This window comes from Solanum lycopersicum, chromosome 1 (genome assembly GCF_036512215.1).
Source record: "Solanum lycopersicum chromosome 1, SLM_r2.1".
In the NCBI taxonomy this organism is placed as follows: Eukaryota; Viridiplantae; Streptophyta; class Magnoliopsida; order Solanales; family Solanaceae; genus Solanum; species Solanum lycopersicum.
Genome location: NC_090800.1, coordinates 20,175,971 through 20,190,777, shown reverse-complemented (window position 1 = coordinate 20,190,777; position 14,807 = coordinate 20,175,971).

Sequence of the window (14,807 nt, the reverse complement as noted above, 5' to 3'; positions counted from 1 at the left end):
AACTTTTAAAATTTCTTATATGTACAATTTAAAAGACATATATATATATATATATATATATATATTATATTTATTATTTTAATAAAAGTGAAAAATAAAATTGAGGATTAGGTGTGTATGTATATATGTGTATTAATTTGTTTATTTTGCATCATTGGTTGAAAATGGGTAGAAAATAGATATTTATTTCTTTAGTCGATTATCCTAAAGCCGGTCAATATTTTGTTACAGTCTTCACATGATGCAACAAGTAGTACAAAAAATTCACATGATGGTCTCACGAATAGATATCTGTCTTAGTCAAATTGGGCCCCTATGCTAAATTCCGCTAAGTTACATCCACACAATGCAAATAAATCTGAACTTAGTAAGGATTTCATGTCTGAAAGTTTCAATTCTACTAAGTTAAGATATCTAGACTGGTTGTAAAACGAGCGGACAACTCGAGTGAGAGAGTAGCAACGTACCGGTAGCAGCGCTTTCCGCCTTTCTGCATGGGTGCTCCCTATCCTAAAATGGTGTGACTACATATCCTTCACCATGGACCGAAGATCCACTGGCTATCTTGACAGAAGTGGGGTGCATAGTTGCAATTCCCATCATATTTTTATTGAAGACTCAGAATCGTTCGGGAAAGAAGCAATTCAAATATTATTAAAACATTAAATAAATAAACAATTAGCATATTAAGTTAAAATAAATACAATATCCAAATATCGTAAATATAAAAGTCATAGTCATACATAAATTAATATTTAAAGCTCGAACTCTAGTTAGTCCCCAGCGGAGTCGCCATCTGTCACGCCCCTTTTTTTCTCAAGATATTATTTGATTTTTATTTTTTGAAAAGAAAAAGAGTTTTTCCAATTAAAGTGACGTTTTGAAAAGGGATAATTATTATTCAGACTCGCCACTTGGAATTGAGTTTTGGTGTTCCAAGTCACCTTATTTAAATCCCTAATCAAAAGAAAATTTGACTCTATTTTATTGGTCTGCGAACTAGAAATTCGGGTAAGGAATTCTGTTGACCGAGGGGAAGGTGTTAGGCACCCCTCGAATCTCGTGGTTCTAGCACGGTCGCTTTATTGACTTTTAATATGACTTAACTTAATTTTTTGACACTATATTATTTAACTTAATAATAAAATTGTTATTTATTTTCAGATTTAGTTTAAACTTATTTTAAATTGGTTTATTTATTTTAAATGGTCTTTCTTCATTTTTTTTAAAAATTTTATATTTGTATTTTTCATTTTCTTTAAATAATCTTTTTATGCTTTTATATCTTTTTATTTTCTTTACGCTTTTCTGTTTGTTTTTTTAATTATTTTTTTCACGTTTTTTTTCTGCACGTTTTTGTTTTAAAAAAATTCTGTTTCTGTAAGTCTGCTTCTTTTTCTTTTGTTTTTATTATTTTATTTTATCATTATTTTTATTATATTATTATTTTATAAATTTTGTCTTCTTCTCTTTCTTTTTTTTTAAAGAATTTTTGTTACTTTTTTTTTCTTGTTTAAGTTTTTTTTTGTTTTATATATATATTTTTTCTCATTCTGCTTCTCTTCTGTTTTTTTTTAAATTTTTATATTTTCTTTTTTTTTTCACGTTTCTTTTCTTTCATTTTTTTTTTTTTAATTTTCTGTTTTCCTTTTAAAAAAATCTGATATTTTTTCTTTTCTTTTTTTTTCGTTGTTTTTTTTTCTTTTTATGTTTTAGGCTTTCTTGTTATTTTTTTATTTGTTTATTCATTTATTTATTTTGTTCTTTTGTTTTCTTTATACAATTTTTCTAAAAAAATTTATTATAATTATTAATAGTAATTATCACTAATTTATCATGAATCTCTAGATGAAATTTACAATTCTACTTAGATAAAAAAAAATTACTAATTATTTATATATCCTAATCTAACAAGTCTATAATAAATCCAATAAAATCTTCTAAAGTGAAAATAGACAAAAAGATATATTAATACGGTTAAATTCAACAATTCAATATGCGGCATAATATTGCAAAATCGATCTAAAAAAACATAATAATAATAACAACGTAGCAATAATCAATATAATACATGTGATTTGAAGTATTTCATGCTATTGAAATCAACTTTTCATAGAAATAATATTATTTAGATTATGCGAGAAATTATAGTTACCTCGCTGCGAAAATTGATACGAAAAAAGCGAGCTGTTATCCACGAATTCAGAATCACGATCAAATCTCTAACTCTAACCTAATTCTCAAAAGAAATAACTCGTTTTTTTTTCTATATTTCTCTTTGTATTTCTTCTCTATATCTCTCTTTTCCTCTCTGTATTTCTTTGTATCTGTGTATCTGTGTCTATCCCTTTTCTTCTCAACTGAACGTGTTTTTATAATAATTTGGCTGAGAGTTTGATGCTAATTAAAAGGATAGTAATAGAGTTGGATTAGGATTTAGTTTGAAATATTGTTGAGGGAATTGGGGTTGAGATAAGGATTTAAAATAAATAAATAATAATAATAGAAAATTAACAAAAAAATGTTTAACAAAATCAAAAGGAACGTCTAAAAGAAGAAGAAAAATCAAAATTAATGGGATGAGACTTTTTCGTAAAATAAGTTAGAAAGTTGGGAATAATTAGGATAAGGTAAACAAATTTGAAATCTTTAGGACTCCACTTTTCTTTTCTTTTTCTATACATTTTCATAATATTTTCTATATTATTATTATTTTTAAACTAGATAATTAACAAATAACTTAAATTCCCAACTTCTATTTATTAATTTTTTTTATTATTAAACTATAATTGATCTTATTAGTTTTATTAATTTACAATTTATTATTATTATTTTATTTTATTTTAAATATAACCTTTTTTTAAAAAAAATTGGTGTTTGACTCTTTATATTTTGGTAAATAATTAGGCGTTCACAATAATAAATGCAAGGTATTGCTCTCAGATATCATCTTCAACATCAACTTTTCAAGTTTCTTCATTCACCCCAGACCCATAAAGAATTTGTTGCATTAACTATGAAGATCTGAAAAAATCAACTTAATGAATAATATCGCATCTCCAAACAAAGATACATATATAACATATTCAAACAGTCAATAGAGAAAGATATGTATGTTTTTATTTTATATGGCGACACAATATTATAAAGATTCATATTCATAGAAATGTAAAAAAAAAAATCATCTTTTGATTGTAACTATAATTCATCTTTTTCCTACTTATAGAGAAGTATTGAGATGGAACAAGCACGATTGAAGTGGTTTTTATCTCTTATACTACTTTAGAATAATAAATATTTTACCTTGGAATTAGCGAAAATGATTTTTTCTGCTATTATGACTTGCACTTATCTCTAGTTAACTACTAGTGTTTCCAATAACAAAAATATTCATATCTTTAACATGCCAACCTAACATGTTCTTTAGATCTAGGGAAGTAAATTGTTCTTGTCTGTTATAACATGGATGAACTAAACATTAAGGAGAATATAGCATGGTATTGAATTATAGGATACCAAAGATTCTGATCGTCACTTTTATCAACATAACTCTGTGAAGCTGAAATTAGAGAGAGTTAATATTTCCTCTTATATAAATAATAATGAAAAACAAAATTCTTGAAATTCATAGTTCAATAGTAATTAATCTTCTTTTCAACACTTCAACCAATTAATTATAAGTTCAATCATGTTATCATAACGGATAAGGACTATTATGTTCTCTAAATCATAAGGAGACAAAATATTTTCATGCTTAAAGCATGAAAATAATATTATTCGAAACACTAATAATCAATTGCAGAAAAGCATTCTTACACTTCATATGTTGAAGTTGTACAAAACATAAAAGTCGCTCCAATCATTCCTCCTTCATCTCAATTCTTAATATTGGGTAGAAAAAAAATATTATAGTTACTAAAAAAATATGTTTTATCTTACACTTCTATGTATATTTAAGTATTATTATATTGCATTTGCATACATTCCTATGAACATAAATCTCTGATTTAAAAATATATGTTAAGAGGCACCTTGATCACTAGTCACTTTTTATTTCGTGATGATGATACTCTCATAAAGTGATGGATACTTTAGTCATACCCTAACATGTGTTATTACTTCTAGGTCCTTAGCAGCTAAAATAAAGTAAAGTACCTCAATAAAAAAAGTAATGAGAAATTTCCATTGAAAAACACCACTATGCAAAAATTAATGATAAATAGCTCGCTTGTTTTCTTTGAAATATAATGATTCAAAGAGAACAAAATAATAATATTCCTTAGATTTTAAAAAAAAATCAATTTTATAGTTTGTTAGCCAAAATTATGACTAAATTTAATTTTGTAAAGAGGTTCAAGGAGCTCTCCACCCAAAATCAAACATACATAGCTTCTAGTTACTATGAGATTAAAAATGTCAAAGAACTTAAATTTTCTCTTAAATTATGTTGAAGAGCAACATCATTGAAATAAAAAATGAGGACATCAAAATTAGAAAAAAAAAATTACATCAGATGCAAATATATTCTTGGTGTGGAAGTTTTATTTATTTCATTCATCAATCATTCTTCATATACAATTTCTACCTTATTCATTTCCATAAATATGATTACTATTTAGTAAGTTTGTGGATAATAAATGAAATAATTGAAGAAATTAGTGTTGCTTACAAGGTAAACAACACAAATATCAGCATATAATGTGGAAGAGAACCAGGTTACACACTACTTGACAAATATGACTATAAAAAAAGGAAATTACATATTCATGGATTTTCAAACCGTGGATGCGAAATAAAGAAGAATTATTAACATGGGCAGTGCTACACACATTCAAGGATTTTCATATGAACACCCTTGATGAATTTATTTATGAATATGCAAGTTAAATTTTGATATTGTAGAGTATATACTAATGATATAGCTCAGTGGTTACAACGATACAAATTTTCTTCAAGGGCCTGGGTATGACCCTAGGCTCCTAGATTTTCACTTTAACAAAGGTCATATCTTTTATTATTGAAGAAAAAAAGAAAACTTTCTACATTAGTTGAGGTATTCCAATTCTCTTTTTTATATTGAAAAATTAATACATCTACCTGCATTTAGTAAGAATCACTAATTGGTCATACTTTCAAAAATAAATTATGTTATAGATTTCAACTGATAGAAAATAAATTAATATTATCTATAGACACCAAGACATCTTGGCATCTCTTAATATTTGTGGCATCACCAACATACATTTGAGAAAAAAACATAGGAACATGTTCCATTGATCATATGCTCAAGGGAAGTTAAGAAACAGGTTGTTGATTGTCTCCTGAGTTGTCTTGCAAAATAGCATTTGTTTACCAACTGCAATCCTTGCTTATTCAGTTTTTCTACAGCAATGCATCATTGTCATAGGTATATTGGTCTTCCATACCAACTTTCGTGGCCATTTTTTTATCGAAAAATGTATTTCGAAAAGAGTTTGTTTTATTTTTTAAAGATATTTTCGACTTTTAGGAGTCGCCACTTAATTTTGAGAAAATTAAGAAAACTTATTTTTCTAAAAAACTTAAAACAGGAAAATTGTTTTGAAAAATATTTAGGGGGTTCGGGATTCATATTAGTGTCTTAGGAAGGTGTTGAAGGCACCTAAGACACTCCGTTAAATACGATTTTCCGGCGATTAGCTATTTGACTATTTATTTTAACTTTTGCAATTTTGAAGTTGAACTTATTAAAGTTTCATTTAGACAAATTTACAAGTTTTTCAACATTTATTGTTTTAAAATTCCATTGAAGTTAAACTTTTAATTTTAACTCTAAACGAACTATTTGAAACGTCTATTGCTTTAAGATTCAATTTTTTACGTTTTAAGTTTGATAAATTAAAAGGCGCTCGGTGGGGATTTGGAGTTTTCTAATCCTAAGTTAGCGGCATTCAAAACAAAACGTAAATAAGTAGCAAAGAGAGATAGAGAGATAGAGGGAGAGAGAGATTTGGGTCCAAGTTTTTAGGTTCTGTTCGCCTTGACCGAAACATGGACCCACCTGCCGTTGGGTTTTTAACCCATTTTTACCTGCCCTATATAAGCATACAAAAGCAATATATGAGAAAATAAAGCGACAAGGGCTTATGCCCATTACAAATAAATACGAAATATAAAATAAAGGAATTTCTAATGGATTTCTTCAAGTTCTTCAATCTTCGCGGTTTCAAATTTCCCGTCCGTCTTGATGGTTGACTCGAAATAAAGAATTTGGAGCCTTATCGGCTCTTCCGCAATGCAAGGGTAAGGTGAGGTCCCATAATGGACTCGACAGGAAATTTCCTGTGCAACAAAGTAGAAATGGGTTAGCATACGGAATGATATAATAAACGAGATATATATCTCGAATGAAAACAAATTTTACTAAAAGAGAGCTACTTCAAAGGAGGGGGGGGGGGTTCACATTGAAACGAAAGATGAGGCTCTACAAATAAACAAAAAAAAAAGCTAAAGCTCACAAAGTTGATATCCACGCGAAGCTTAAATGGTACATATATTTCAAGTATGTTTAACTATGAGCACATTATATGCATGGAAGTACGTAACCATTCATCAACAATTAGGCTAAAATGTAATGGGAGCATATTGTACATTTAATGAATAAACGGCCCATGCTCAATGAAACAATTCATTTTTTGACAAGCCAAGGAAATAATGATGCCATTATCCGAAGAGTATGCAAGAGATCACATGTTTTCAAACTATCAATAAACTTATCTTTTACATATATAATAGACTGAAATTTTCAACCTTTTCAGGCAACTACCAACATCAAGCTTTCAAATCAACCTATGAAGAGGCCTTCGAAACTAAGAAAAATACAAATACCAAAAGACAACCGATAGTTCATGGGAAGCAAGAACTGGACGAGCAAAATACGTGTTATACATATACTTCACTTGTCCAAATCGGACAGTGAAAAACACTACACGATGGGCAAAACCCGGTGATGCCCAAGACTAGAACAACATGCTTATCTCTAGCCCACCATGGCACACATAAACCCAAATAGACAGTTGAGGCGTAATGAGAATCAGGATGTGTAAACATAAAACTCTAAAGGAAAAACACGGATAGGGACAGTCACACCTTCATTGGACAAGATGAACTGCCTTCGCTCAAAAAAAACAAATTTGAAACGAACTCAAACATCACATATTATCGAGATAAAGAGTCTCCTTCACGTTCAACAAAACATACATGAACACTGTTGTATCATGGGAAACTTTCAGCTTAGACAAGGCAACGAACTTGATGAAAACTAAACTTTCCGAAGTAAAGCATAAAGAGAGAACCAAAGGGATAAGCAAAACATGAAGACAAGAAATGAAAGCTATGAGTCTGTGCAACCCAGAAACGATGATAGGAAAAAAAAACAGATAACATTTTTACTCAAATGAAACAAACAGGAACAAATGAGCTATAAATGTAAAAAGGAACAAGCAAACTTCAGCAAAACACATCCAACAGTATCAAACCCAACGGCGACAACATGATCAGTAGGCACACAAAAAGATTCCCAACCCTCAATCCGTCAATCAAAGCCAAGAAGAGAAGAAAGCTACGTAAATGAGAGATTTACCTATTGGCGAGCAGCGATACTGAAGACGAACGAGCGGCGAACGGCAGTGACTTCCACACCAAACGAAAACACTAACGCTGAATCGAAATGGAGGTCGTGGAATCGAACAACTCGCCCACCCCTTTGAAATTTCTCTCGCCTCCCGTAATACTTTCAGTTCTCACGAAAAGGAAATAAACAGAAGAAGACTCAACGATTTGCTCTCGATTTTCTCTCTGTAATCAAGTTCTCTCCCACCAAAATTTCAACCCAAAACCTTCCGGATCGAAATTTCTAACTCTAAAAAATCTAAACTCTGACAAACAGAATAGCCAAAGTTTTTTTCCGAAAATTTCCAACCAAAATCGCTAACCCAAATTTTCCTTTCGATTCCCAACTCTCCCCGTTAAAACTTTTTCTCTAAAATTCCAACCCCTTTCTTGAAGAAGGAAGGGGTTTATATAGGAGTGAAAAGCTAGGGTTTTTGGATTAGGAGGGCGGGGGAATTTTAGTCAAAGGTTTGGGGTAAAATCGAAATTCTCCCCCCCGCCCAATTCAAATTGGAATCCCTTAAAGGATAAGATTAGAGCTGTCGATAGTACGCTCCTTGTACGATTCTCCAACGGCATGAAGCGAACAACCGTTGATTTCGTTGCAAGGACGAGAGGAGTGCTGCGATAAAGCCACATTGCTCTCCATTTCGTACGAGCACCGTACACCCTTTTGAAAATGGACGCACAAACAGACAAAGGGGAGGGAGGGAAAGTTCGCATTGGAGAGGTCGCGTGAGGGAGACGAGGGGAGGGAGATGAGAGGGGGAGTTGTGCGTGAGGGAGACGCGGGGGCGTTTGGGGGGGTTTCTGTTCTTGGTTCTGTTTTCTGAGTTTCCGTTTTGGGGGAGGAAGCCGCGTCCGGGGAGGGGATCTGCATTTTCTGTTTTTTGCTGGGAATGGCAGTGAGGAGAAAGAGATGATATGGGGTGTGGGTCGGGTTGTAGGCGTCGGGTCAGCGGGTGGGGTATTTGAGTTTAGTGTTTGGTTGGGTGAGGAACGGAGTTGGATTGGGTCGTTGTTTAAAAGAAATGAAGTGGGCCGTTAAAAAGTTTGGGTCTGGAAATTAATTTGTTGTCTGAAATTTGGGAATGGGCCGGACAGTGTTGGGTTGAAAGGAAATTGGGCTGAGAGTAAAATAAGCAAAAAGGTGGGCCTGGGAATGTTGGAATTAATTTAATAAACAACCAATTAAAATGACGAATTTGTATCAACTAATTAACGAGCTTCCTTGTTTAATAAAATAATTATTAAAAATCACAAAACGTGATTCAAACGTATAATTATAATTTAAATTAACTAGTTTAATAAAACCTTTAAATGTATATTTTGATGATTTTTTGAATAATCATAAGATATACTACTTATATACATAATTATGTAAATATGTATATCACCTAAAAATTTATGATAAAAGCTATTCGCAGTAACATAACATTCATGTATTATATTATTATATTCGTAAAATTTATAAAAATGATTAGTTTAAAATATTCAAAAAATTTAGGAAGCTCGATAATTAATTTATACCGACACGGGTCAAAATTAGGTGTCAACAATTGTCCCTCATTTTATTTGGGTTGATGCAAGCAACTCGAGGAAAATGAAATTGACCAACCCCATTCGCTTTTTAAAAAGAGGGATCTGACAAAGAGTTTAGGAATTATGGTCGAACCCTTGCAAACGGGTTTCCTACATATCTCAGGCTATATGAGAATTCAGGCCACTTGTAGTTCGATAAGCTTGATTCACCGCATGATTTTGAAAGAATCAAAAGCCACTTCGATACCGGATTATGAAGGTATCGGAATGCTCGAGAATAGAATTCGAGAGCAAATGTTGGAATTTAGCCGAGTTTTCATCATTGAATCGTCTACATATTCTTAAGCCTTCGGAATCAGGCTATGTGTAGTTCGACTCGATCGGTGGAAAAGGAAACCTATTATGCTAGATAACCTTCGGTTTTGAACAAGTGACAAGTTAAACGAGTATGAAAAAGAGGCTTGTAACCCCTTACCCATGAATGTGGCGCACTTCACACACATAATTAAGAACTTACACGGACATAATTTCCAAAGCTCTTGACGCATTGTCACTTAGATTTGAAAATGGCTTCTGATAAAATAAAACTTCCGGATGCGAGGCTGAAACGGACAGAACTAAGGAAAAACCTACATGCCTCGAGAGGGGTGGCTCGATCTTGGTGGAAGTCGCTCCTCTGCTCGCGTCCTAAGAGTGTGATATTCCACTTTGGACTGTGTCCCAGTTCGCTGCTAAGAAAAAGTTCCACATTGTGCTGCATCCTTTCTGATGTCATTCGCACCTGTGGTTTTTGGAGAATTCGTCTTTTTGGATGCTCTCGACAAAGACTGAGATAAAACTCGTCAGCTTAAAAATGCAATTAGGATGGGAGACAGTGTCTTTTTACCATGTCAACACCTCATTGTTCTCCTCAATATTCGACGTTGACTCGATCGGTCTGACGTCCAGCAAATAAAGCTTATGCCTTGTGCTTTGCAATATAATCTTCAATGTACTCTATATTTGATGTCAAAATAAATAAATAAATGTTGATGAGATATTGATGTCTCTTTTGTCGTCATTTTCGATGCTCTTCTTGATGTTTACTTTTATAAGAAATAACAGAATGCAATCGAGGCCAATGGATACGCGTTGCTCTTTCTTTATCAATGTATGTCCTCTTGCGGGGCATGAATATTTTCCGCGATACATAAATTCCTGCGAGGTATGAATCTTCTCGCGATGCATAACTTTCAACGAGGCATGAAATCTTCTCGCGATGTGCAAAATTTCAACGAGGCATGAATTCTTCTCATGATGCGTAAATTTCGACGTGGTATAAATTCTTCTCGCGATGTCTAAATTTCAACGAGGCATAAAATCTTCCCGTGATGTATAAATTTTGACGAGGCATGAAATCTTCTCGTCGTGCATAATTGTAGGCGAGGTATGAACTCTTCTCGCGATGTCTAAATTTCAGCGAGGCATAAAATCTTCTCGCGATGTATAAATTTTGACGAGGCATAAATCCTTCTCGTCGTGCATAATTGTTGACTCGCAATACATGATTTTCCACAATGCATGATTTTTCCGTGATGCATGATTTTCAACGAGGCATGGATTCTTCTCGTGATGCACAGATTTCAGCGAGGTATAAATTCTTCTCACGATGTCTAAATTTCAGCGAGGCATAAAATCTTCTCGCGATGTATAAAATTTGACGAGGCATGAAGTCTTCTCGTCGTGCATAATAGTTGACTCGCAATGCATGATTTCCGCAATGCATGACTTTTCCGCGATGCATGATTTCCGCAATGCATGATTTCTGTAGTATGACTTCCGCAATGCATGATTTCTGCGGTATGACTTCCGCGATGCATGATTTCTGTGATGCATAATTCTTTACTGTATGAATTCTGTGATGCATGATTCTTTAGTGTATGAATTCCGCGATGCATGATTTTTCGGCAACACATGATTCTCCGCGATGCATGAATATTTATCATCTGTGTTGATAATAATGGCAAAATGACCTCCAAATAATATACCGATGTGATCGATAATAACAAATAGTAATAAAATAACTATCTCTTCTGGGGTAATGCATTGTCTTGATTGACAATAATTATCTTGTCTTGATAACGTAATGCAAATAGCGTCCTCTATAGAAATCGTGAAATCCTCGTTGAGATTCCTGTTTGATTCACCTCTGAATCTGGCTAGGCACCTTTGTAGATTTCATATTGTTGGGAATGTCTTGAAATAAACAAACACATTCCCAAGCATCCTGATACAAGCAATATGAAATGCCTCCTGCTTTTAGTAAAATCACTGGTTTTGGAGATAGTTTTCTCCTCTTTGGGAGCTCTCCGTATTCATCCATCGGAAGAATTCGGCCGATTTCAAAGCAAAACTATGAACCCACATCCACAGAAAAATTGTTAGTTTTAAAACATACTGATCTGTGTCGATTTCTTCAACTGTTTGCTCCTCGTCTTGATATCTCCGGTTGATTTCCCGAATTCCCAACTCTGGATAGGTAAGAAAAATATCTTATGCCAAAACAAATGAAACATAAAAGGGAAATTTTAAGAGAAATAAGAATTCTTAAAAAATAGTATGTTGAAAAAGTCGCTTCCAAGTCATGTCATATTAGGCTTAACGAGCTCCCTTGAATCCAACATTTGCTGATGAGTTTCGGAGATACTCTGGACTTGAAGGGAACACCCATAACTAAATTTTGAAGCCATCCTCAAAATTTCTGTCCCAGTGTACTGTCTTGCTCATGTTTTCACTGTAACTGAACAGATCGCGGAATTTTTGAGATCCTCTCAAATATTCTATCCCGGTTTCTATTGTAAAGGGGAATAGAAATCTTACGAGAGATATGACCGACCCTTGTGAAGCCTACGTATCTCGTTGAGGCGGGAATCAGGTCGAACGTAGTTCCCCTGAAGGTTAACAAGAATAAAACTTACAAAGAAACCGACCGAGGCCGACAAAGGCCGCCTACGTATCTCATTCTTGAGAATTCAGGTCGAACATAGTTCAGATACAAAGAAATGATTAAAGGGGTTAAATGGGGTGACCGAAGCCGAGATAGGCCACCTACGTATCTCGTTCTCAAGAATTCGGGTCAGACGTAGTTCGTTACAAAGAGGGATAAGAATTCAAATTGAACAAAATACAAGCAAACAGAACGATTACAAGTAAACAACAACAAAAGTGCAAAATGAAACTTCACACATAGTATCTCTTGACAGCATCTGAGTTGATAGGTTCGGGCCATACAGTGCCATCCATCTCGGACAAAACCAAAGCACCTCCAGATAGTACTTTACGATCCATGTAAGGACCTTGCCAGTTTGGTGTGAACTTTCCTTTATATTCTTCTTGATGAGGAAAAATACGCTTAACAACCAACTGACCAACATCAAAATTTCTGGCTCTTACTCTTTTGTGAAAAGCGTAAGTCATTCTTTGTCTATTCAACTGGCCATGGCAAACAACGACCATCCTCTTTTCATCAATCAAAACTAGTTGATCAATCCGTTTGCTAACCTACTCTTAATTCGGCCTCTTGGATGATCCTCAATGACGGTATCTCGACTTCAACAGGTACGACTACTTCTGTTCCATATACTAGCAAGTATGGGGTAGCCCCAGTCGACGTTCTGATCGTTGTTCGATAACCTAGCAGAGCGTATGGCAACATTTCATGCCAACCTCGTTGTTTGTCAATCATTTTCCTCAGAATATTTTTGATGTTCTTGTTGGCGGCCTCTACAGCTCTGTTCATTTGAGGGCGATAAGCAGTTGACCTTCGACGAGTAATCTTAAATTGTTTACATATCTCTTTAATCAGATGAATATTGAGATTTGCACCGTTATCAGTAATGATGGATTCTGGAACTCCAAATCTGCATATCAGATTGTTGCAGACAAAATCGGCCACCACTTTCTTGGTTACCGACGTGTAAGAGGCTGCTTCCACCCACTTGGTGAAATAATCGATGGCAACCAAAATGAATCTGTGTCCATTAGAAGAGGCCGGCTCTATAGGGCCGATGATATCAATTCCCCAAGCTACAAATGGCCAAGGTGAACTCATAGCATTAAGTTCGTGAGGTGGCACCCGTATCAAATAGTCGTGCACTTGACACTTGTGGCATTTCTGCACGAATTTGCAATAGTCATTCTCCATAGTCATCCAGAAATATCCAGCTCGAACAACCTTTCTTGCCAAAGTAAGCCCATTCATGTGTGTGTCGCAAACTCCAGCATGTATCTGTTCAATAAGTCTCACAACTTCAGCAGCATCCACGCATGTTAAAAGACCCAAATCTGGAGTCCTCCTATATAGGACTTCTCCATTCAGAAAGATATTGAGAGTCATGCGACGTATCGACTTCTTTTGATTAGATGTAGTGTCTTCTGGATATGTCCCAGACTCCAAGTACCTCTTTATGTCAAAATACCAAGGCAAACCGTCTGGTTCTGATTCAACGTGTGAATAATAGACTGGATGTTCCTTCAAATCTATATCTAGCAGGTCGATGTAATCGGTATCCGGATGTTTGATCATCGAAGCGATGGTGGCCAGAGCATCAGCTAATTCATTTTGTATTCTGGGAGTATGTCTGAACTCGATCTTGCGAAACCTTTTACACAAATTTTGCACATACCATACGTAAGGTATAATTTTTAGGTTCTTCACATCCCATTCACCTTGAACCTGATGAATCAAAAGGTCTGAATCTCCGATAACCAGTAACTCGTAAACATTCATGTCAACGGCCATTTTCAAACCAAGAATACAGGCTTCGTATTCAGCCATGTTATTTGTACAATTGAATCGTAGCTTTGCTGCCATAGGATAGTGTTGACCAGATTCTAATACCAGGACTGCTCCAACACTTTTACCTTGGTGATTCGCCGCTCCGTAAAAGAAAAATCTCCAACCTGGGTACGCTTCAGAAATCTCTTCACCCACAAATGATACTTCTTCATCGTGAAAATATGTCTTGAGAGGTTCATATTCTTCGTCAACGGTATTTTCTGCAAGATGATGAACCAAAGCTTGTGCTTTTATTGCCTTTTGAGTCACGTACACGATATCAAACTCACTCAACAACATTTGCCATTTAGCTAACTTCCCGGTCAGCATCGCTTTCTGGAAAATGTACTTCAACGGGTCCATTCTTGAAATGATATGTGTGGTATACGATGACAAATAGTTTCTCAGCTTCTGGGCAAGCCACGTCAGAGCACAACATGTTCTCTCCAGCAAAGTGTAGCGAGATTCGTACGGAGTAAATTTCTTGCGTATGTAGTAGATAGCCCTTTCCTTCTTCCCTGTCTCGTCGTGTTGACCAAGTACACATCCAAAGGCACTATCTGAAACAGATAAACACAGTAACAAAGGACTCCCTTCTCGTGGAGGAACCAATACTGGTGGGTTATACAAATAGCTTTTGATAGCATCGAAAGCAGTCTGTCACTCCTCAGTCCACTTAGTCGGGGCGTCTTTCTTCAGCAACCTGAAAATAGGCTCACATACCACTGTCAATTGTGCTATAAACTGGTTGATATAGTTTAACCTTCCCAAGTAACTCATCACCTCTTTTCTCGTTTTC